Source organism: Anomaloglossus baeobatrachus, chromosome 5 (genome assembly GCF_048569485.1).
Source record: "Anomaloglossus baeobatrachus isolate aAnoBae1 chromosome 5, aAnoBae1.hap1, whole genome shotgun sequence".
NCBI classification, from domain to species: domain Eukaryota; kingdom Metazoa; phylum Chordata; class Amphibia; order Anura; family Aromobatidae; genus Anomaloglossus; species Anomaloglossus baeobatrachus.
Window position 1 is genome coordinate 561818731 of NC_134357.1, and position 22691 is coordinate 561841421.

Here is a 22691-nt window from a genome sequence, read left to right on the forward strand (position 1 = left end):
CCCCATATGTGGTAAAAATCAATTGTTTGGGCTCACGGCAGCGCTCGGAAGGGAAGGCGCGCCATTCGAATTTTTGAGCACAAAATTAGCTGGACTCATTAGCGGACGCCATGTTGGGTTTGGACAACCCATGAGGTGCCTAAACAATAGAGCTCCTCCACATGTGCCCCATTTTGGAAACTATGGCCCTCAAATAATTTTTCTAGATGTTTGGTTAACACTTTGAATCTCTGGGGGCTTCACAGAAGTTTATAACGTTGAGCCGTGAAAAGAATTTTTTTTTTTTTACCACAAAACTGTTGCTTCAACCAGGTAGCTTTTTGTTTTACAACAGTATCAGGAAAAACTGAGTACGCAGATACCCTATATGTGATGGAAAGTAATTGTTTGGGCACATGGCAGGGCTCAGAAGAGAAGTAGCGCCATTAGACTTTTCAAACGCACAGATGTCGTGCTTCACTGATCGGCCACTGCAGGACGCACGGTCGGATGAGATACAAAAAGCGTCGGGGATACGGAAAAAAAAAAGTCACGCCAAAAATTGGCCGATTCGTTATGTGCATCTTTGATCAGCGCTCGGCCGCTGCAGGACACACACTCAGATGAGATGCAAAAAAATTACGCAAGTTACGGACAAAAAAAGTCCCGCCAAAAATTGACCACGGATGCAGATACGTTATCTGCATCACTGATCAGCGCTCGGCAGGACGCACGGACGAATGAGGTGTAAAAACGGACAGGGGATACAAAAAAAATAAATAAAAATATTATACTCGCAGTGCCCAGTAGCTTTGCAGGAGGATCACTGACCAGAGGAACTGCAGGAGGAATACAAGGCAGAAGGTGGACAGCTTCTTACAGAAGCAGGAGGCAAGCAGTTGGACAGCTCATCAGAAGACCCAGGAAGGACCCAGCGATGGAGGAAGATGTGATCGGGCCAGTGCAGACCTCGGACGACCCGGTGGAGGCGAGTAGGGGATGTCTGAGGGAGACCAGATGGAGAGGGGGAGGGGGAGACCGGAGAAGCAGAGGCAGAATGAGAGCAGAGTAGAGATCACGGCGGGAGACAGATCGCGGCAGGGGGCACATCGAGGCAGGGAGCAGATCGCGGCAGGGGGCAGATCGCAGCAGGGGGCAGGTCCATCACGGGAGCGCGCAGGGACCATCAGGGGGAGCGCGCAATACTCACGTGGAGCAGAAGCGGCGGTGGCGGCAGCAGCGGCGGTCTGGTACTACAAGTACCAGCCGGTGCACGCTGCAGACATGTTGGGGGAGGGCTTCCCAGACCACCACAAGCTTGGGGAGGGCGGTCACCTCTAGATCAGACCGCCCCACTGCACGCTGATTGGAGCAATTGCGCGTCATAGCACGATCGCTCCAATCAGTGCTGCAGGGGCTGGGGGCACCATGTTTGAGCTCCAGCTATGATGTGCTGCAGCTCCTCATAGCAGGATCTCACGGTATCGCACTGGTTCAGGCATTGTTTTAGCCGAAACCAGTGCGAACAATGTGGTTGGCGGTTCAGATTTGAACAGCCAATCACAATGATCGTCGATGGGGGGTTGCGATGCCACCCCCATGGGGTCAAGCAAACATCTCCTGCTGTAAGAAACAGCAGGGGACATTATTTGAAAGCCGTTGCTATGGCTACGGCATTCAAATGAATTTTAGGCAGTAAAGTTACGTCTCTGGTCGTTAAGTCACGTAAAAATAGTACGTAACTTTACTGCCCGCGGTCGTGATGGGGTTAATATCCTTTTTAAAATGTGGAGCACAAAATTGGATCCCGTATTCCAGATGTGGCCTTACAAGTGATGTATAGAGGGGTAACAACACATTGGGATCACCGGATCTAATCTCTCTTTTTATACACCCTAAAATCTTGTTTGGTTTAGCAGCTGCTGCCTGACATTGAGTGCTGCTGCTCAGCTTATTTGTAATGAGAATACCCAAGTCCTTCTCCTGTTCTGTAGACCTGAGTTTACTTCCATTTAATTTATACGCAGCTATAGGATTACTCTGTCCTAGGTGCATTACTTTACATTTATCAACATTAAATCTCATTTGCCAAGTATCTGCCCATTCCGATATCTTATTCAGATCATTTTGTAATATTGTACTATCACGGTCAGTTTTTAATATCCTACATAGTTTGGTGTCGTCAGCAAAGACTGACACTTTACTATCAATCCCATCCACAAGGTCATTAATAAAGAGATTAAAAAGAATCGGTCCTAGCACAGATCCCTGCGGTCCCCACTGCTGACTATGGCCCATTCAGAAAACATACCATTTATGACTATTCTTTGTTTCCTACCTTTTAGCCATTTCCTTACATAGTTGCATATAGTTTCCCCTAGTCCCTGCTTCTGGAGCTTCAGTATAAGGCTATTATGTGGTGTATCAAATGCCTTTGCAAAGACCAAATCACATCAGCTGAATTACCAATATCCAGATTTGCGCTTACCTCCTCATAGAAATCCAACATGTTGGTTAGAGATGATTTATCTTTCATGAATGCATGTTCTCTGTCAGTTATTATATTATTCTCTCTAATATATCGTTGCATGTCATCCCTTAAAATGCCCTCAAAAACCTTGCACACCACTGATGTCAGACTTATCGGACTGTAGTTGCCTGGATCCACCCTCTTACCTTTCTTAAATATCGGTACCACGTCAATCATTCTCCAATCCTGAGGAATCAACCCTGTTACAAGATAAGATATAGCAGTCTGTCAATTACTGAGCTCAATTCCCTCAATATTCGTGGATGAGTGCCATCTGGCCCGGGGGATTTGTCAGTGTTTAACTTACTCACACGTAGGCGTACTTCTTCTTGTATTACATTAGTTATATTGGGGGGGTGCTTTGATTTTTTGACTTGTTGAATGATTTCTGGAACTGTCAATTCCTTGGTGAACACAGACGAAAAGTACCTGTTTAATATCTCAGCCTTTTCTATATCCTCTATAATAATCCTGCTATCATCTTTTATGCAGTCGATACAATACTTTTTTTTCCCTTTTGGCATTGATATTTATAAAAAATTTCGGGTTTATTTTAATGTCTTTGGCGATTTTTGTTTCAGTAGCTAATTTTGCTAGTTTTATTTCGTTTTTACATTTCTACCCCCTTTTGTGATTAGCAGCTCCTGTCTAGGGAAATGTGCACTGACAGTCTGGTGTGGACGGGCTGGTTTCTGGCCCAACATTATCCTCCTAGCGGGCCAGGCTTATATCTAACAAGGAACTGGTGGTAGACTACCGAAACGGAAAAATCCTGTTTCACTGGGGCTAATAAAAATGGTCTGTCAGCCTGTCCAGGTTGTGAGCGAGCAGGGTGTTGCATCGGTGGTTGCACAACCCACTCTCTCTCCCATCCTGTTCCTCTCTGTGCCCGCGTGCACAGGGTGTGTCAGTGCCAAGCAGACTTTACATACACATTGCAGCCACGGAACATCACGTGTTGGTGGAAGTGACGAGGTTATATCACGTAGCTCTGACGTATTAGAGACGTCAGGGTGGGGCTGTGAGGTGTACACACGGGTCGCTCCATAAACACACGAGTCCGCTCTGTACAGACACAGCTCTGTACATCTCCCACACATGGGTCCGCTCTGTACACACACAGCACTGCTATGTACATCTCGTACATACGGCTGCGCTTCATACACGTCGTACACACACTGCTGTGCTACATCCACACTCAGGGCCAGCTCCAGGTTTTTGTGGGCCCTGGGTGGAATAGTCCCAGTGGGCCCCATCCACACGCACACACATACGTACACGTACATATACATATTTAAAGACAAACTCACGAAAATACATACATAGATACACATAATACATGCATACAGGCACACACAGCTCTGCTGCATACATACAGACACACACACACAGCTCTGCTGCCTACACACAGACACACACACAGCTCTGCTGCATACATACAGACACACACAGCTCTGCTGCATACACAGACACACACAGCTCTGCTGCATACACACAGACACACACACAGCTCTGCTGCATACACACACACACACACACAGCTCTGCTGCATACATACAGACACACAGCTCTGCTGCATACAAACAGACACACACAGCTCTGCTGCATACAGACACACACACACACACAGCTCTGCTGCATACATACAGACACACAGCTCTGCTGCATACAAACAGACACACACACAGCTCTGCTGCATACAGACACACACTCACACACACACACAGCTCTGCGGCATACATACAGACACACACAGCTCTGCTGCATACAAACAGACACAGCTCTACTGCATACATACAGACAGACACACAAAGCCCTGCTGCATACATACAGATAGACAGACACACTCGGCTCTGCTACAGACAGACACACTCGGCTCTGCTACAGACAGACACACGTGGCTCTGCTACAAACGGACACACGTGCCTCTGCTACAGACGGACACACGTGCCTCTGCTACAGACGGACACACGTGGCTCTGCTACAGATGGACACACGTGGCTCTGCTACAGACGGACACACGTGGCTCTGCTACAGACGGACACACGTGGCTCTGCTACAGACGGACACACGTGGCTCTGCTACAGACGGACACACGTGGCTCTGCTACAGACGGACACACGTGGCTCTGCTACAGACGTACACACGTGGCTCTGCTACAGACGGACACACGTGGCTCTGCTACAGACGGACACACGTGGCTCTGCTACAGACGGACACACGTGGCTCTGCTACAGACGGACACACGTGGCTCTGCTACAGACGGACACACTCGTCTCTGCTACAGACGGACACACTCGTCTCTGCTACAGACGGACACACTCGTCTCTGCTACAGACGGACACACTCGTCTCTGCTACAGACGGACACACGTGGCTCTGCTACAGACGGACACACTCGTCTCTGCTACAGACGGACACACTCGTCTCTGCTACAGACGGACACACTCGTCTCTGCTACAGACAGACACACGTGGCTCTGGGGGGCCCACACACGTGGCTCCGGGGGGCCCACACACGTGGCTCCGGGGGGCCCACACACGTGGCTCCGGGGGGCCCACACACGTGGCTCCGGGGGGCCCACACACGTGGCTCCGGGGGGCCCACACACGTGGCTCCAGGGGGCCCACACACGCGGCTAGGCGGGGCCAGGCCATACATCTCGTGGGGGGGGGGAGCCCATACAGCTCATAGGGGCCCATAAACCGGGGGCGGGAAGGGCACATACCGCTCAGGTCACGGAGGAGAGGGGGCCCACAGTCACACAGCGCCGTGCTGGGGGTCGCTGGCTGGCAAAGCGCCTCCTGGCTCCTTCATCTGTGGGACTGAGCAGGACGCCGGGGGGTAGCTCCGCCCACAGATGAAGTTCAAACCAGGAGGTCTGCGCGCCTTAAAGGGACGGCGCTGCAGATTACTGCAGTGTACTGCGGTCCCCGGAACTCGGCCTGGGGGCAGCAGAACTGACAGCGAGTGGGCCCCGGCCAAGGGGCAGCAGAACTGACGAGGCCGAGTGGGCCCACCCGGCTCTCCGGGGCCCCGGCATTTGCCCGGATGTGCCGCGTGTTGACGCTGGCCCTGTCCACACTGTAAACCCCTCCTGACCCCACACATAACCTTCACCTCATCCAGCACCATGACACCCAGCACAGCAGAGTCCTGCATACACTGAGGAGCTGATCATGTGACCCCTGACTCCTCCCCTCCATGTGACATCATCACAGGTCCTGGAACCACAGAGCAGCCATATATCTAGGGTTATGGCTAAATCCCAGTGGGTAGAAGGACCTTGGGCATGACAGGCTTGGTTGGTTGGCATGGTGATGTTTCCTCCCATCTATACTGATGCAAGGAAGGGCTTCACCCCCCCCATCTGGAGCTCTTACCCCCAGACCCCCGATTCTATTATAATCAACTCCATGCGAACGTGGACTTTAAAGAAAAATGTATCTTCCTGGTATCCGCTATGTCGGCGGAGGTCCCGCCCCTTCTGGTCACATGGGCGTGACATCAGCAGAGGTCCCTTTTGGCCACTGGGATTTAGCCGTTACCATATATCTAGTGTGCGGCTCTGCAGGTGGAGATGTGTGGAGATTCCCCGTTCTTCTCTATCAGGTTTGGTCATTATTCACACTCGCCTTCATTCTGTTTTTCTTTTCTTTTGTGAGACATTAGTTTTTCATGGTGATTAAAAAACTCTAATTTCTAGATTTATGAAGTTCTCTACCAGATTTATACTGATGTCATCACTTTAGGATTTTTTCTTGTACTTTGTTTTTAGATCAGCTCATTCTCTTCTCATTTCAGTTATTATTACATAAGATACTGAAAATGAATCTATATAATTTTCAGAACTATCATGGATGGATATGGACAGAAACAAGATGGCGGAGAGGATATTACACCTCACCCTAGAGATCCTCTTCCGGCTTACTGGAGAGGTGAGAGATTCTGATGACGTCACATTACACCATTCTTATCTATGGGAATAACAGATGGACAGAACTGGAGAGGTGAGGACTCTGGAAATGTCTGGAGTGAGATTTCTTACTGTGTCTCTCCATAACCAGGATTACACAGTAGTGAAGAAGACCTCTAGTGAGCGCTGTCAGGCCCCTGTGTCTGAGGGATGGGGAAGACCCCTGAGCCCAATCACGGGGCCTCCACCTCACCCCCCGATACATGAGGACATCAATGACCAGAAGATCCTAGAACTCACCTACAAGATGATTGAGCTGCTGACTGGAGAGGTGACACTGCTGGGAATGCTGGGACATTATACAGTAACGCTATGAAGGGATCGGGGGTGACGGTATCATTGTATGTGTCAGGTTCCTATAAGGTGTCAGGACGTCACCGTCTATTTCTCCATGGAGGAGTGGGAGTATTTAGAAGGACACAAAGATCTGTACAAGGACGTCATGATGGAGGTTCCCCAGCCCCTCACATCACCAGGTAATAGACAGGACTAAATACACACGGCCTATAATTATCTGTATGTAAGGAATGAATTCAGTCCCTGTATGTGTCTCCTCCAGGTCTATCCAGTAAGAGAACAACACCAGAGAGATGTCCCCGTCCTCTTCTCCCACAGGACTGTAAACAAGAAGACCCCGATGTTCCTCAGGATCATCAGGTAGATGGAGAGAAGGTGCCATGAAATCTCCCTATGATGTGTAGACGGCTGTGAAGGTCTTGTGCTCAGTCTTGTGTTATCCTCCAGTATTATATGTGTTATACTTGTGTAATGAGTGCGGTGGAGATGGCAGGATTAGAGCTGATCATAGATGGGACTTCTCCATCTGTCTGTGACTTTTACAATATTTGTTTCAGGGGGAAGATCTGCCCCATATTAATACTACAGAGACATATGTGAGGGGTGATGAGCGGAGTAAAGAGGAGATTCCCACAGATAACCGCCCAGGTGAGTAGTGACCACTAAATGCAGAGAAGTCACAGATTCTTCTCATTCAGCAGCTGCTACAATGTGGGACTAAGAAGAAGGAACAAAACTTAGTATCCTAAGAATAAGGTGTAAGAGGTTTCCTGTACATCCTAGACACGGGGAATGTGCAGATTATAGTGGAAGAATACGTCACATATAAAATGATGCGTTTTGTGTTTCCCTATCCTGATATGAAATAACATGGAAAAAGTACAAACTATGCCATAATGAACACATATTGTATATAAAGTGGATCCAAAAAGTCTACATGCCTCTGATAAAATGAAAGGTTTTTGTCATATAAGAAATCCTACCAAGAAAAATAATTTCTGCACTTATTCCATCTTTAATGTCGCTCATAATCTGTGCACTTCAATCGTGAAACAATCTAAAATCTTTTTGAGTGGAAAAAGAACTAAAATCATGTGGTTGCATAAGTATTTACACCCTTTGTTTTTTAAACCACTATACATCAATCTTTTCAGCATCCTCTATGGTGTTTGCAGATTGGACTGTATTTTTCTGGTGATGGGTTTCCTTTAACACCTTTCTTTCTCGTTATGTCTAATTTTGGAGTACATTTCCACAAATGGACACAGTGGTTTGTCCTGGCGATATGTGGGCAGAGGAGCTGTGCTCGCATCATCACTTCTGGTAGTTCAGCTTATGTGATAGCTGAGCTCCTGCTACAACAACCGGATCTGGTGTCCGTACTGCCCCCGGCTGTTTATCCGTCTATATACCGTGATCCATGACTAATGCAACATTTAGATGGTTTGGGGAGAATTCTGATACCCGATCAGCACCTTCATGATGTCTCGCTGAGGCCCAATGATTGCCATGACAGCAGGAGGTCAAGACATTTTATCTCATTCTTGAAAGTAATATTGTTTTACAATTACCACCATATAGTAATTTTGGCCAATATTTTGTAGTAATATTTCCATCCTGGCTCTCATCTTTTAGTAATTTCTCCATCCTATACTAATGTGCCCATATTGTCCCCTGTGATAATGTGCCCATATTGTCCCCTTGATGTAATGTGCTCATATTGTCCCCTTGTAGTAATGTGCCCATATTGTCCCCTTGTAGTAATGTGCCCATATTGTCCCCTGTGGTAATGTGCCCATATTGTAGTAATATCCCGTTATGATGTTTATCACATACAAAAAAAAAATTCTTCTCACCTGTCTTCTGTTTCCTCGGTGTCCTCTTACCTGCTTGTTGTAGCTTGAAGGCACCTAGACCCCGAGATGATTGCTGTCTGGTACACACAGCTGCCGCCATCAGTGTTTTCCTACTGGGGAGCGATTTGCGACACTGCACTCCTCACATCTTTACTATTGGCGGCCGCCGGCCAATCAGAATACACCACCATTAGCCGCTGGCCTCTGATTGGCCAACGGCAGGTGCCCTTAGTAAAGATGTTTAGAGACGTTCTTCTCCGCGCAGTGCTGTACATTATATTCACCTGAGGGAAAGCATTGACGGCGGCGGCCCCGTGTACCGGGCCGCAATCTTTAAGGGTCTAGGTGTCTGCAGGCCACAAGAAGCAGCCTCACGGGTCGCATGCAGGCCACGTTTTTGACACCTCTGCTCTAGACCATGGACACATTTGTCCATGGATTTTGTCACTGAGCTGCCATTGTTAGTGGTGAAGAATGTAATTCTGGTAGTGGTTAACAGATTTAGTAAAATGGAACATTTCATTGCATTGTCAGCATTACCTAATGCCAAAACTTTGGCACAGGTGCTTGTTGATGACGTTGTGAGACTTCATGGGATTCCGTCCGATGTTGGCTCGGATCACAGAACTCAATTTGTCTCAAAGTTCTGGAAGGCATTCTGTACTCATCTAATGGGGGTGCAATTGTCTTTCGCTTTGGCTGTTCACCCCCAGTCGAACGGCCAGACTGAGCGCACTAATCAGAATCTGAAGACTTATCTCAGAAGCTTTGCCTCTGAGAATCAGGAGGATTGGGCGTCATTTTTAACTTTGGCCGAGTTTGCTATCAACAACCGGCATCAGGAGTTTACTAGTAAGTTGCATATGGTTTTCACCCTCAGTTCAGCACATTTACAGGGATAGGGGCTTCCGGTATCCCGGAAGAGTAGTGTGACGCCCAGGAGACCGGGGTACCCAGCACCGGATCGGGGGTCTATTTCTTGAGGGGATGTCACGGGTGGCTCGACCCGGGCTGTGGTCTCAGGCGATGCACAGTGCAATGGGGGGTATTTACAGGGGATAAATAAAAGTTTATAAGAGTTTTTCGTAACGCCACCCGGAATAAATGTGGCTATTTATGGCCACCGCTGCCAGTAGCTGGCCGGGGATGATGATGTGGGGCAGCTGAGGTGGAAAGCCCTTTCCGGGTAGGGCTGTGGGTCCCAGGCAGGTGAGGTAAAAGTCAATGGTGGTTATAGATAATGGTATTGTGAGGAGACTTTAGGGGTGCAGACACTTACTTGATCAGCAATAGGTTTTTTCAGCTTCGATGGTCCCAATCCTGGATAGGTGGCTACTGCCCAAATGAGAGACTGAGGCACAGGCGACGTTTAACCGGTTTACTTCAACAAAAAACTGCATAACAACAAGTCCCGTCACCGGAGTCTGTATAAGGAGGACTAAGTTACTCTGCCCTGCCAGGTCCTTGGCCTCCTTCTTTGCGCTGTCTGTGTGTGGCCCTGCTGCTGTTTGTGAACTGGCTGCCGGCCCAAACTGTCCCTCCTGGGTCCTAATTCAACAGGCAACTTGATTCCTTTTCCTCTGCTTACCCCTTCCGGGAGTACCGCTGAACTCTCTGGATGCTGCTGTGTCTGACCCTGATGAAGCTTGAATCGCCTTCACTTTTCCTGGTTGCTGTATTGTGTAAAACTAATGCAGCCACGGATCCGGTGTCCGTATTTGCGCCTTTTCAGGGGTAGATATTAATGGCTACCCGGTTCCTAAAATGTTCCTCTTCTCTGTCTCCTCCTCCTCAGACCAATGGCTTGGGCCTGGAAATTGTCAGTCTCTCCTAAGTACCTCAGAGCAATTTCTCTGTGACTGCTCCTTTGAGCGTCCCGGCTCCAACTGAAAAAACTAAACTGTCAATTTTACCTCAGATCAGAATATATCTAGGGGAGTCTCTTGAGCTCCCCCTTCTGGCCAGAGGTGGTAGTGCGGTGTCTGCTCTAGTGCTTGTATTGAGTAACTAATGATGGTTTTATTGTGGCTAATACCCCTAGGGGTGCCACATTCCCCCTTAGTGAAAAACAGTACTCCGGGACTGTGATACAATAAACAAATGATACAACAATTAATATTTACAGAGTCGTAAAAATAAAAAATTACAAAAACCACTCAAAGTGCAAAAATAGAGTTCTGTAAAAAGTCACTTCAAACAGCGTCCATTAATACAGTTCTATTCTTGAAGGTGTTGAAATAACTAACTATCCGCTAGAAAAGGCACTGCAATTAGCGTCCTGGAACTCGGTTCCATTTTTCCAGCAGAGTCTAAAAGAAAGTCTAAAAGAAAGTCGAAAAAGATCAAAAAGCAAAAGCAGTCTTTCCGGAGTTTTAGTCTATCGCCTCCGGCTGATAACTATTTACAAGTAGTTTTACCACAATCGGTCCTGTGGCATGGTTCATAGTTAATAATGAAGAAAAGTTCAAGAATATGTAAGTAGTTCATACAGGAAAGTCTCTGTAGGTACTGGGCTTAAACGTTGCAAACTAATAACTAATGACTAAACTAAATTTTTCTGAATTCTATTAAATGTACCACATAACATATACACAATTCACATTTCAACTTATTCACATTTGATAATCTGCATATTTTGCTGGTAGTTGACCTTGAGTATTACGCTGGGACCTACGTAAGGTTAGTGTACTAGGCGTACTTAGCGTTATGGTATGAGTGGATGTGTACCTACCGGGTGCTTCTGGTTCTGCTAAGGATGATTCCACGTTTGTGGGGTTGGCAAGTCCACTGTGACCGGGATCACTATAGGAATCTGTTCTTCCTGTCTTGGGACTTCTTGTGGTATAGGGTCAATTTCTGATTCTGTTTGTCTTGGGGCTTCTGGTTGTATGGACTCTGGTGTTAGTTCTGGTACTTGGTAAAAGGCCATCATTGGTACTACCACTGCACCATGGTACGTGGGCCAGGTTTTAGGAAAGTCTCCTAAGACTGTATGAATTTTTTTCTTCCTCTTCCTTAACTGGTTGAACCTGTACGGGTTGGATTACTTCAGGTTCCGAATGGATAACTTCTGGCTCTTTCAAGGTTTCAGGACAAAGTTTCAGATTGTCTCTTGACACTAGTACTGATGTTAGCCCTCCGTTTTTGCTGATAAGGCACATTTTAGGAATGTTCACTCTTGCTGGTAAAACTGTGTACGGGATGGTTTCCCACTGGTTATCCAGTTTATTGGTGCGACAATTTCTCTTTAGTACTTGGTCACCAGGTTTTAACGGGGTTGCTAGAGCATGCTGATTATAAGTTCGTTCTTGTCTTTCTCTAGCTTGCTGGAGACTTCTTTCCACACACTCTTGAACTTGGCGATACTGCTGTTGACGTAGGGTATCCCAATTGGAATCTTGCACTTCTGCATCCGGTTTCAGAATTCCCATTTCGAGATCAATTGGTAGCTTACCGGGTCTTGCACGCATAAGGTAAGCTGGGGTGCAATTTGTTAAACTTACTGGGACATTGTTATAAAGGTCTACCAAGTCAGGCAATTTCTCCGGCCATTGATTTCTTTCTGACTCCGGCAAGGTCTTCAATAAGTCAATTACAATATGGTTCATCTTTTCGCATAAGCCATTTGTTTGAGGATGATATGCTGTTGTCCGGATCTTCTTGCAACCATACATATTGCAGAACTCTCTGAAGATCTCTGATTCAAAGGCTGTACCTTGGTCTGCAAGTACTTGCTCAGGGTATCCATGGGGTCTGCAAAAGTATGTTTGAAACGCCTTAGCTGCTGTTTTTGCTGTGAGATCTTTCACGGGTACCACCACTAAGAAACGTGAGTAATGGTCCACGATGGTTAAGGCATAGACATAGCCAGACCGGCTTGGTGTCAACTTCACATGGTCTATGGCGACAATCTCAAGTGGTTGCTTGGTGACTATGGGCTGGAGTGGTGCTCTTTGGTTTCGTTGATCTTTCCTTCTGAGGTTGCACGGGCCACAGTTTCTGCACCATTCTTCAATTGATCTTCTCATACCAACCCAGTAGAATCTTTCTCTCAAGAGTATTTCTAGTTTCTTCCATCCAAAATGACCGGCACCATTGTGGTAAGCTTCCAGGACCATCTTTACATCCTGTTTAGGCACTATTATTTGCCAGACTAATTCATGTGTCTTTGGATTAGTGTACCTTCTGCAGAGCTTCCCTTGATACAAGAACATTCTGCCTCTCTCTTTCCAGAGTTGATGCGTCTCTTCCGGGGCATTCTGGTTGGGAAATGCACCTTGTTCCGTCAGCAGTTCCTTTACCAACTTCACAGCCGGATTGCTGTCTTGCGTGTCAGCCCATCTGTGGTGTGCTAATGGGTTAAGAGTCGCTTGTTGTTGTTTCTGATAGGCACCTGACTGATACTGTCCTATCTTGGGACTATGGAAGGCCGGTAGTTCAATTTCTTCAAGCTCCTCCGGTTCCTCTTCCACATTTTCCAAGTGTAGCATCCGGGATAAGGCATCTGCATTTCCATTCTTGCGGCCTGCTCTATACTTGATCACAAAGTTGTAATTAGACAGCCTGGCTATCCATCGTTGTTCCAGCGCACCTAATTTTGCTGTATCCAGGTGGGTCAACGGGTTGTTATCAGTATAGATGGTGAATTCTGCAGCTGCCAGATAGTGTTTGAAACGCTCGGTTACAGCCCAGACTACTGCCAATAATTCTAACTTGAAGGAGCTGTAATTTTCCGGATTTCTTTCAGTAGGCCGGAGCTTTCTGCTTGCAAAGGCGATGACTTTCTCCTTGCCTCCCTGCTTTTGTGACAGTACTGCTCCTAGTCCCACATTACTGGCATTTGTGTAGAGGATGAAGGGTTGATGGTAATTTGGGTATGCTAGAACCTCTTCTCCTGTCAGTGCCTTCTTTAGCTTCTCAAAGGACTCGTCCCTCTCGTTACTCCACTGGAAAGGAGGATTCCGGGCTGAGGGCTTCTTTGACTGCCCTACCAGGATGTCTTGTATGGGTGCTGCTAACTTTGTAAACCCTTTTATGAATCTGCGATAGTAGCCCACCAGTCCCAGGAATTGCCTCACCTCTTTCACGCTGGTGGGTCTTGGCCAATCACGGTTACTTTCTCGGGATCCGATGCTACTCCTTCTGAACTTACAATGTGTCCCAGGTACTGTACCTTTGGCTTAAGAAGGTGACATTTGGATGGCTTGATCTTCATGCCATATTTGGACAAGGCTTCAAATACTTCTGCCAAGTCTTGTAGGTGTTGCTCATAAGTCTTGGAGTAGACTATTACATCATCTAGGTACAGGAGGACGGTTTCAAAGTTCTTGTGTCCTAGACAGCACTCCTTCAGTCGCTGGAAGGTACCGGGTGCATTGCAGAGTCCGAACGGCATACAATTAAATTCACAGAGACCCATCGGTGTGGTGAATGCTGTTTTTTCCTTGTCTCTCTCCGCCACATGGACCTGCCAATACCCACTTGTTAAGTCTAAGGTGGAAAAATAGTTAGCAGATCTTAATGCTGCTAATGATTCCTCTATTCTAGGTAGGGGGTACGCGTCTTTATGGGTAATGTGATTAATCTGTCGGTAGTCCACGCACATTCTCATGGTTCCGTCTTTCTTTTTAACCATCACTAGAGGGGCTGCCCAGGGGCTACAGCTGTCTCTTATTACCCCGGCTTGTTTCATATCCCTTAGCATACCTTTTGCACATTGGTAGTGAGCGGGCGGTACGGGTTTATATCTCTTTTATTGGTGGGTGGTTACCAGTGGGTATTGTGTGTTCTACCCCTTTGATCTTCCCAAAATCTAGCGGGTGTTTACTGAAGACTTGTTCATATACTCTCACTAGCCTGTACACCCCTTGTTTTTGATGGGTAGGTGTTAAATCTGTTCCTACATACAACTGTTGACACCAATCCTCCAATTCTCCATGTGAACCATTGTCGTCTGCCTGGCATGACGGATCCAAGGGCTCAATGGCTGTGATGGCATTGTTGTCAACGGTATATAGTTTTGCCATAGTAGCATACCTTGGTAAAGTGACCTCTTCTTCTCCACAATTTAAAAGACGTATTGGCACCCTTCCCCGGTGTACCTCGACTACTCCCCTGGCTGTCAGTATAGTGGGCCTACTATCAGTGTACACGGGTTCTACCAAAGCCTGGTAATTTTGCCCTTTAATGCCTATTGCGGCCCTACACCATACCAACATTTCGGTTTTAGGCGGAATTACAATATGTGTTGGATCACTTACCCTCACACTGCCAATTTCTCCACCTGCAACTTCTATCTGTTGCTTTAACACAAAAGCTTTTATCTCTCTCTGTAGAATTCTTTGCTGGTCACATCTGGCAGTCTTGGCGAGTTGCTGTAAGACAGTAAGGACCTCGGAAAAACAATTTTCTATTACATTCATTCCTATCAATACAGTTGGTTCACGATCTCGCCGGTCAACATCAACAACAATAATACCTTGCTTCTGTAATTCTATCCTACCAATTTTGACAGTCATTTCCCTAAAACCTACTTGTGGTACTATCTCACCATTACTAGCCCATATACTCAATGCAACATTAGATGGTCCTTTATCAATGTCTGTATCAGCCCAGTACCTCTAATAAAGGATATGCGGAATCGATGATATCTGGGAACCGGTGTCCAGCAGGGCGTTGAGGGGAATACCGTCCAGCACGATAGGGATAACGGGACGCCCTCCCACGTACTTGTCATGCCAGGGTGTTGGACCTTGAAAGTTCATTCCTGCGAAGCGGCCCACCTTCCCAGGGGATCCTTGTTTAAAGCACATTCCCGGGCAAAGTGGCCTGGCTCCTTGCAACGACGGCAAATGGGCTGTCCATCCGGCTGGTAGCGGTCGCTGGGTCGTCCTCTCCACGCTGAGTATCTCCTGGGCCTCATCCATGGAACATCCTCTTTGCTGGTCGCCAACTCGATCTTGGGTGTAGTCTGGGATCCACGCAACTCCTGAATGATTTTAGCCATTGTAGCAACGGTGTCTGTCAGGGCAGCAAGCTTTTGATGGAGAGCCTCATTGGTGTTAGGCTCCAGGGATTTAGCAATAGCCCCTGACATGGCTGAGGTCACTGGCACTCCCTGCTGCTGAAGTGCCTCTGCAATAGTTTGAGACAAATCCAGATCCCGGGGCGCCGCTGCCTGCTGGAGACGAATGGCACTTTCCTTTAATTGAGCAAATGTCAGTTCGGGATCCTTAAAGGCCAGCATGCTTAAATGCCCCCGGTGAGAAGGGGTTAAGAGTCCCTCAATAAATTGATCTTTCAATAGCTTATCTGCTCCGGTGGTAAAAACAGGTTCTGCTAATGTAAGTGCTTTGAGCGCCTCCTGTAGATTTAAAGCAAAGTCTCTCACGCTCTCATTGGATTTCTGTTTACAATTAAAGAATCTTGTTTTAGCCTTACTGCCGGCAGTGATTTCAAAAGCTGCTTACAATCCGGCTATTATATGTTTAACAGTGTCTTTTGCATCTACTGGCCAGGCTGTGACTTCCCACAGGGCACTGCCAGCTAATTGTCCCATAAGATGACCAACACGCTGAATCTCTGTCAGGGCAGGGTACATGTTGAAGTAGGCTTGCAGCTTCTCATTAAAGTTATCAAGAGTATTTGGCTTACCTTCATAGTGTGGTAGCCATGGGGCACCTGGAGTATAGGGCATCAGAAATGGCATAATGGGCGCTGCTCCTTGCGCCGCTGGGCTGCCAGACGCTCTATTCATATTTTGTCCTTCTGCTGCGGTCGCATCACTTGGTGCATCAGCATCTCCGTGGTGCGACATGTTGCGCCCCCTTAGTTAATCTGGACCCTTCCGGTCCTCTGCTCTCGTCGGGATGGCGCACAATAGTTCTGTGGTGCAGCAGGATTTGTTTTTTTTTTTTTTTTTAGTCACAGCTCAGGCTGTGGCGCAGTTCAAATAACACAGGCAGTTATAAGGTGATTACCTCAGAGGATGGCGGCCATTTTGTCCCCATGTCTTTCAATGGGAAAAAGTCAATTTCAATGGTTTTCAATGGGGAAAATACATTTTCTGTAATAAAGTCAATTTTTGATGTTTTTCACACAGTTTTTGGCCAATTTTACTGGAAATCACGGCACACAATACCCAGTTTAGCTGGGCACGGTAGATCCTGTTCGTGACACCAATTTGTGACGCCCAGGAGACCGGGGTACCCAGCACCGGATCGGGGGTCTATTTCTTGAGGGGATGTCACGGTTGGCTCGACCCGGGCTGTGGTCTCAGGCGATGCACAGTGCAAATGGGGGGTATTTACAGGGGATAAATAAAAGTTTATAAGAGTTTTTCGTGACGCCACCCGGAATAAATGTGGCTATTTATGGCCACCGCTGCCAGTAGCTGGCCGGGGATGATGATGTGGGGCAGCTGAGGTGGAAAGCCCTTTCCGGGTAGGGCTGTGGGTCCCAGGCAGGTGAGGTAAAAGTCAATGGTGGTTATAGATAATGGTATTGTGAGGAGACTTTAGGGGCGCAGACACTTACTTGATCAGCAATAAGTTTTTTCAGCTTCGATGGTCCCAATCCTGGATAGGTGGCTACTGCCAAATGAGAGACTGAGGCACAGGCGACGTTTAACCGGTTTACTTCAACAAAAAACTGCATAACAACAAGTCCCGTCACCGGAGTCTGTATAAGGAGGACTAAGTTACTCTGCCTGCCAGGTCCTTGGCCTCCTTCTTTGCGCTGTCTGTGTGTGGCCCTGCTGCTGTTTGTGAACTGGCTGCCGGCCCAAACTGTCCCTCCTGGGTCCTAATTCAACAGGCAACTTGAGTCCTTTTCCTCTGCTTACCCCTTCCGGGAGTACCGCTGAACTCTCTGGATGCTGCTGTGTCTGACCCTGATGAAGCTTGAATCGCATTCACTTTTCCTGGTTGCTGTATTGTGTAAAACTAATGCAGCCACGGATCCGGTGTCCGTATTTGCGCCTTTTCAGGGGTAGATATTAATGGCTACCCGGTTCCTAAAATGTTCCTCTTCTCTGTCTCCTCCTCCTCAGACCAATGGCTTGGGCCTGGAAATTGTCAGTCTCTCCTAAGTACCTCAGAGCAATTTCTCTGTGACTGCTCCTTTGAGCGTCCCGGCTCCAACTGAAAAACTAAACTGTCAATTTTACCTCAGATCAGAATATATCTAGGGGAGTCTCTTGAGCTCCCCCTTCTGGCCAGAGGTGGTAGTGCGGTGTCTGCTCTAGTGCTTGTATTGAGTAACTAATGATGGTTTTATTGTGGCTAATACCCCTAGGGGTGCCACAGTAGCATTTTTTTTCTTCGCTCTCTTCGGTATGGTGAAAGGTTCAGCGTAAGCTTAGGATGATGGATGACAGGTACAAATGTATGGCTAATAAAAAGCTGGCATCAAGCCCAGTGCTTAGAAATAGAGAAGCATCTATCATACACCCAATTGCTAACTCTGTAAGTTTACAGTTAAAAAACACACAGAAAAACATAGTTTATTTGAATTAAGACTCCCCACACTCCCGCCTTTACCAGTTTCTTATTTAAAAAGAAATCTTTGAAGTTCCAACGTTATTCAATGGTGTAATGTCCCACAGCGATTCATATGAAGCGTCGTTCTCAAAACAAGGCTCCATAGGTAACTCCCGGTCTGCGGCAGGTATGGAATTTCTCATTAACATGAGAAATGTCGGGTCTGCCGCTGATAGCGAGTGACCTATGGAGACTTGTTTTAATACTACTGACTGACAGGCTCATTTATGAGTCTCCACTGAGTGTCTTAGTAAAAAATATTGGTGATCAACACTTTGAGATATGAACCGAGGAAGATGCTGAATCCAACACTGCATTGGAAAAATGCTAGAGTCGATCCTGGTGGCCTGATATCATTATCTAGTGGTCCATGTGCTGTGGTATTCGATTAAAATGTGAACTGTTTTGTCACAAATACCTTAATGAATATTCGAATTTTGCAACATGATTTGCAATTTTTGTGGACATTTTACATAGTAAAAAGAAAACAAAAAACTTTTTCCGAGTTTATATTATTGAAAAAGTAATAAGTTTTATTCTTTGCAGGTGACTGTATTAGGAGATTAAAAAGACTTCTGACACTAGACTTTCAATCATATAATCTTGGTGTGCCAGAAAACACATATCAAGGACATTGTGTTATCTCAGCTGTATCTTCGGTGCGTCACAGCAAAGATCTATCATCTGATCCTATAAAACAGGTTCTATTTTCTGATTCATCACAGGCTATTAAGGAAAATAAAAGTAACATAAGGAATGTTAGAACTACCAAAGGAAAGAAGACATTTTCATGTTCAGAGTGTGGAAAATATTTTAATTGTCAATCAAGCCTTATTGTACATAAGAAAACTCACACAGGGGAAAAACCCTATCCATGTCCAAAATGTGGGAAATGTTTTGCAGACAAATCAAACCTTGTTAGACACCAGAGAACTCACACAGGGGAGAAGCCATATCCATGTCCAGACTGCGGGAAATGTTTTACAAACAAATCATCTGTTGTTACACATCACAGAACTCACACAGGGGAGAAGCCTTTTTCATGTTCAAAATGTGGGAAATGTTTTGCAAACAAATCATCTTTTGTTATACATCAGAGAACTCACACAGGGGAGAAGCCATTTTCATGTTCAGTATGTGGGAAATGTTTTGTAGATAAATCAACTCTTGTTAAACATCAAAGAACTCACACAGGGGAGAAGCCATTTTCATGTTCAGAATGTGGGAAATGTCTTGCAGATAAATCATCTCTTGTTAAACATCTGAGAAATCATACAGGGGAGAAGCCATTTTCATGTTCAGTATGTGGGAAATGTTTTGTAGATAAATCAACTCTTGGTAATCATCAGAGAACTCACACAGGGGAGAAGCCATTTTCATGCTCAGAATGTGGAAAATGTTTTTTAAATAAATCAATTCTTGTTATCCATCAGAGAACTCACACAGGGGAGAAGCCATTTTCTTGTCCAGAGTGTAGCAAAGATTTTAACCAGAAATCAAATTTTCTTATACATCTGAGAACGCACACAGGGGAGAAGCTATTTTCATGTTCAGAATGTGGGAAATGCTTTAGAAATAAATCAACTTTTGTTATACATCAAAGAAGTCACACAGGGGAGAAGCCATTTTCATGTTCAGAATGTGGGAAATGTTTTGCAAATAAATCAGTTCTTGTTACCCATCAGAGAACTCATACAGGGGAGAATCCATTTTCATGTTCAGAGTGTGGGAAGGATTTTAATCACAAATCAAATTTTCTTAAACATCTGAGAATTCATACAGGGGAGAAGCTATTTTCATGTTCAGAATGTGGGAAATGCTTTAGAAATAAATCAACTTTTGTTATACATCAAAGAAGTCACACAGGGGAGAAGCCATTTTCATGTTCAGAATGTGGGAAATGTTTTGCAGATAAATCAGTTCTTGTTACCCATCAGAGAACTCATACAGGGGAGAATCCATTTTCATGTTCAGAGTGTGGGAAGGATTTTAATCACAAATCAAATTTTCTTAAACATCTGAGAATTCATACAGGGGACAAGCCATTTTCATGTTCAGAATGTGGGATATGTTTTGTAGATAGATCAACTTTTGTTCAACATCAGAGAACTCACACAAGGGACAAACCATTTTTATGTTCAGACTGTGGGAAAAGTTTTGTGTGTAAACCATATTTGGTTAAACATAAAAAAATTCACAAAGGGAAGAAGCCTTATCTATGTTGAGATTGTGGGAAATGCTTTTCTTTGAAAACAACTCTTGTGAAACATTAAAGAGCTCATGAGAAGCCATTTTCATATCCAGAATGTAAAAAATGTTTTATTTGAAAATTAAATTCCGTTTATCAGAAATTAAGACTTGTTACTCATAAAGGGTTGAAGCTATCTTCATGTTCTGAATTTTCTGAGCAAGGCTACGGCATCATCACAAGCCCTAGAACTGATTGGAGCTATCAGACGATGACGTGTGATCACAATCAGTGAGCAGAAATGCAGTCTGACCTCACAGTGACCACCCTGCTCTACCACATTCCAACTTGGAGAGCTGTCACTGTGTTGTTTTGCAGCAGATCTGATGAGCCTTGTGGTGCCACAGATGATTTTAGCCTGTACCACCACCACCACTTCTGCTACTGTTGACTGAAGACCTGAAGAAAAGAAGATATTCCTATCCTATTCCTGACTAGGGATGGGCGAACCCGAACTGTAAAGGTCGGGGTCCATACCGAATACATGGTGTTCATGTGCACGAACACGAGCTTTATGTGACGTTCGTGTTACAGTTCGAGTCCAGGGGCTGTAAAAAAAAAAAAAAAGCACGTTATTAAAAAAATATTATGATCATACTTACAAATCCTGTGACGCATCCTGCAGGCCCTGTCTCCCAGCGCTTCTGCTTCCGCGTCCGTCCGATCATTCCTGTTCCCCCTGGTAAGCACCTCTGGCTGAAAGGACCTACCGTGACATGCCCATGTGACCAGTCACGTGTGAATGTTGTATTACCTCATTGGCTACGGACTAGTCACGTGAGTATGACGTCATCAAAGGTCTGGTGCGCCGTAATGCAAGTGTCATCGCATCATGGTGCATAATCTCCCGACGGCAGCGGGTCTCAGCTGCATGTATTTCCATGCAGATGAGGCGCTTCTGTCCTGAGAGTGGGGTGATGCAATGCGAGACACAAGTGAAATCATCCTCTCACTGTCAGCCTGCTACCTCGCTCTGTCCAGAGCGATGTACAAGACCTGACATGGCTCTCTGTGCTTCTGACTATGTATAGACACTGTCTATGCACCGTGATGTAGCAGAGATGACATGGCTCTCTGTGCATCTCATTGTGTATAGACTCTGTTTGAGCACAGTGATGAAGCAGAGTTGACAATGCGCTTTGCTTCTCACTGTGTATAGACTGTGTCTGTACAGAGTGATGAAGCTGACATTGCTGTCCCTGTGGATTACATTGGACTAAGGATTTTTTTTTATATAATAAAGGTGGAGTCTCTAAATGTTTTTTTGTTTTCTAATAATTTCTCTGTGTTTTTTTTTTCTGTTTCCTAGAAATTCTTGGTGGCCATGTCTAATTTGGCGTGGCACCATGAATTTCGGGTTTAGTACTATCTGAGAATACAAAGCTGGTATTAACCCCTTTATTACCCAGCGAGCCACCTCCATCTCGGCCGCTGGACGAGCCGGGTAAAGCACCTGGAAATAGCGCTAAGAAACAATGCGCTATTTCCAGGGGTGGCTGCGGACTGCCGAGAATCCCAGCCCCCAGCTGCTTGGCCTTACCAGACTGGCAATCAAAATACAGCGGGACTCGAGCCCACGCATTTTTTTTTTTAAATAAAAAAAATTAATGGGCTTCCCTGTATTGTGATCGCCAACCAAGGTAAATCAGGCAGATGTGGGTGGCAGCCCCTAGCCGTCTGCTTTATCTGCGCTGAGAATCAAAAATACCACGGAGAGCTACGTCATTTGTTTTAATGATTTATTTATTTTTGAAGTACTATGATGACAGGCAATCAAAACACAGGGAAGCCCATTTTTTTTAAAAAAAATAATAATAATTAAAAATATGCGTGGGCTTCCGCTGCAGTTTCTATTGCTAGCTAAGGGTAATCCAAGCAGCTGCTGACTGCTAACCCCCACTGCTTGGTGTTACCTTCACTGGCCATAGAAAATCCAGGGAAACTTTTTTTTTTTTTTTTTGCCAAAAATCTTTAAAAAAAAATAATTATGTGGGCTTCGCCATATTTTTGTATGCAAGCTAGGTACAGCAAGCAGGTACGGGCTGCTCCCAACCTCCAGTTGTCTAATTGTACCCAGCCGGGAACCAAAGATATAGGGAAGCCCATAATTAGAAAAAAACAAAAAAAAAAACGATGTGGGCTTCACCCAATTTTTGTGTCCAGCCAGGTACAACTAGGTAGCTGGGGATTGGAATCCTCAGCGCAGGATGGCCCAAGCTTTCTGGGCCCCCCCCGCTGCAAATTGCAGTCCACAGCCGCCCCAGAAA

At 46.0% G+C, this 22691-nt stretch overlaps 1 pseudogene; it reads left to right on the top strand.

The window, feature by feature from the left end:
* Positions 1-20527, top strand: part of LOC142313016 (uncharacterized) — a 183075-nt pseudogene extending 162548 nt beyond the window's left edge.
* The last annotated feature ends 2164 nt before the right edge of the window (positions 20528-22691 follow it).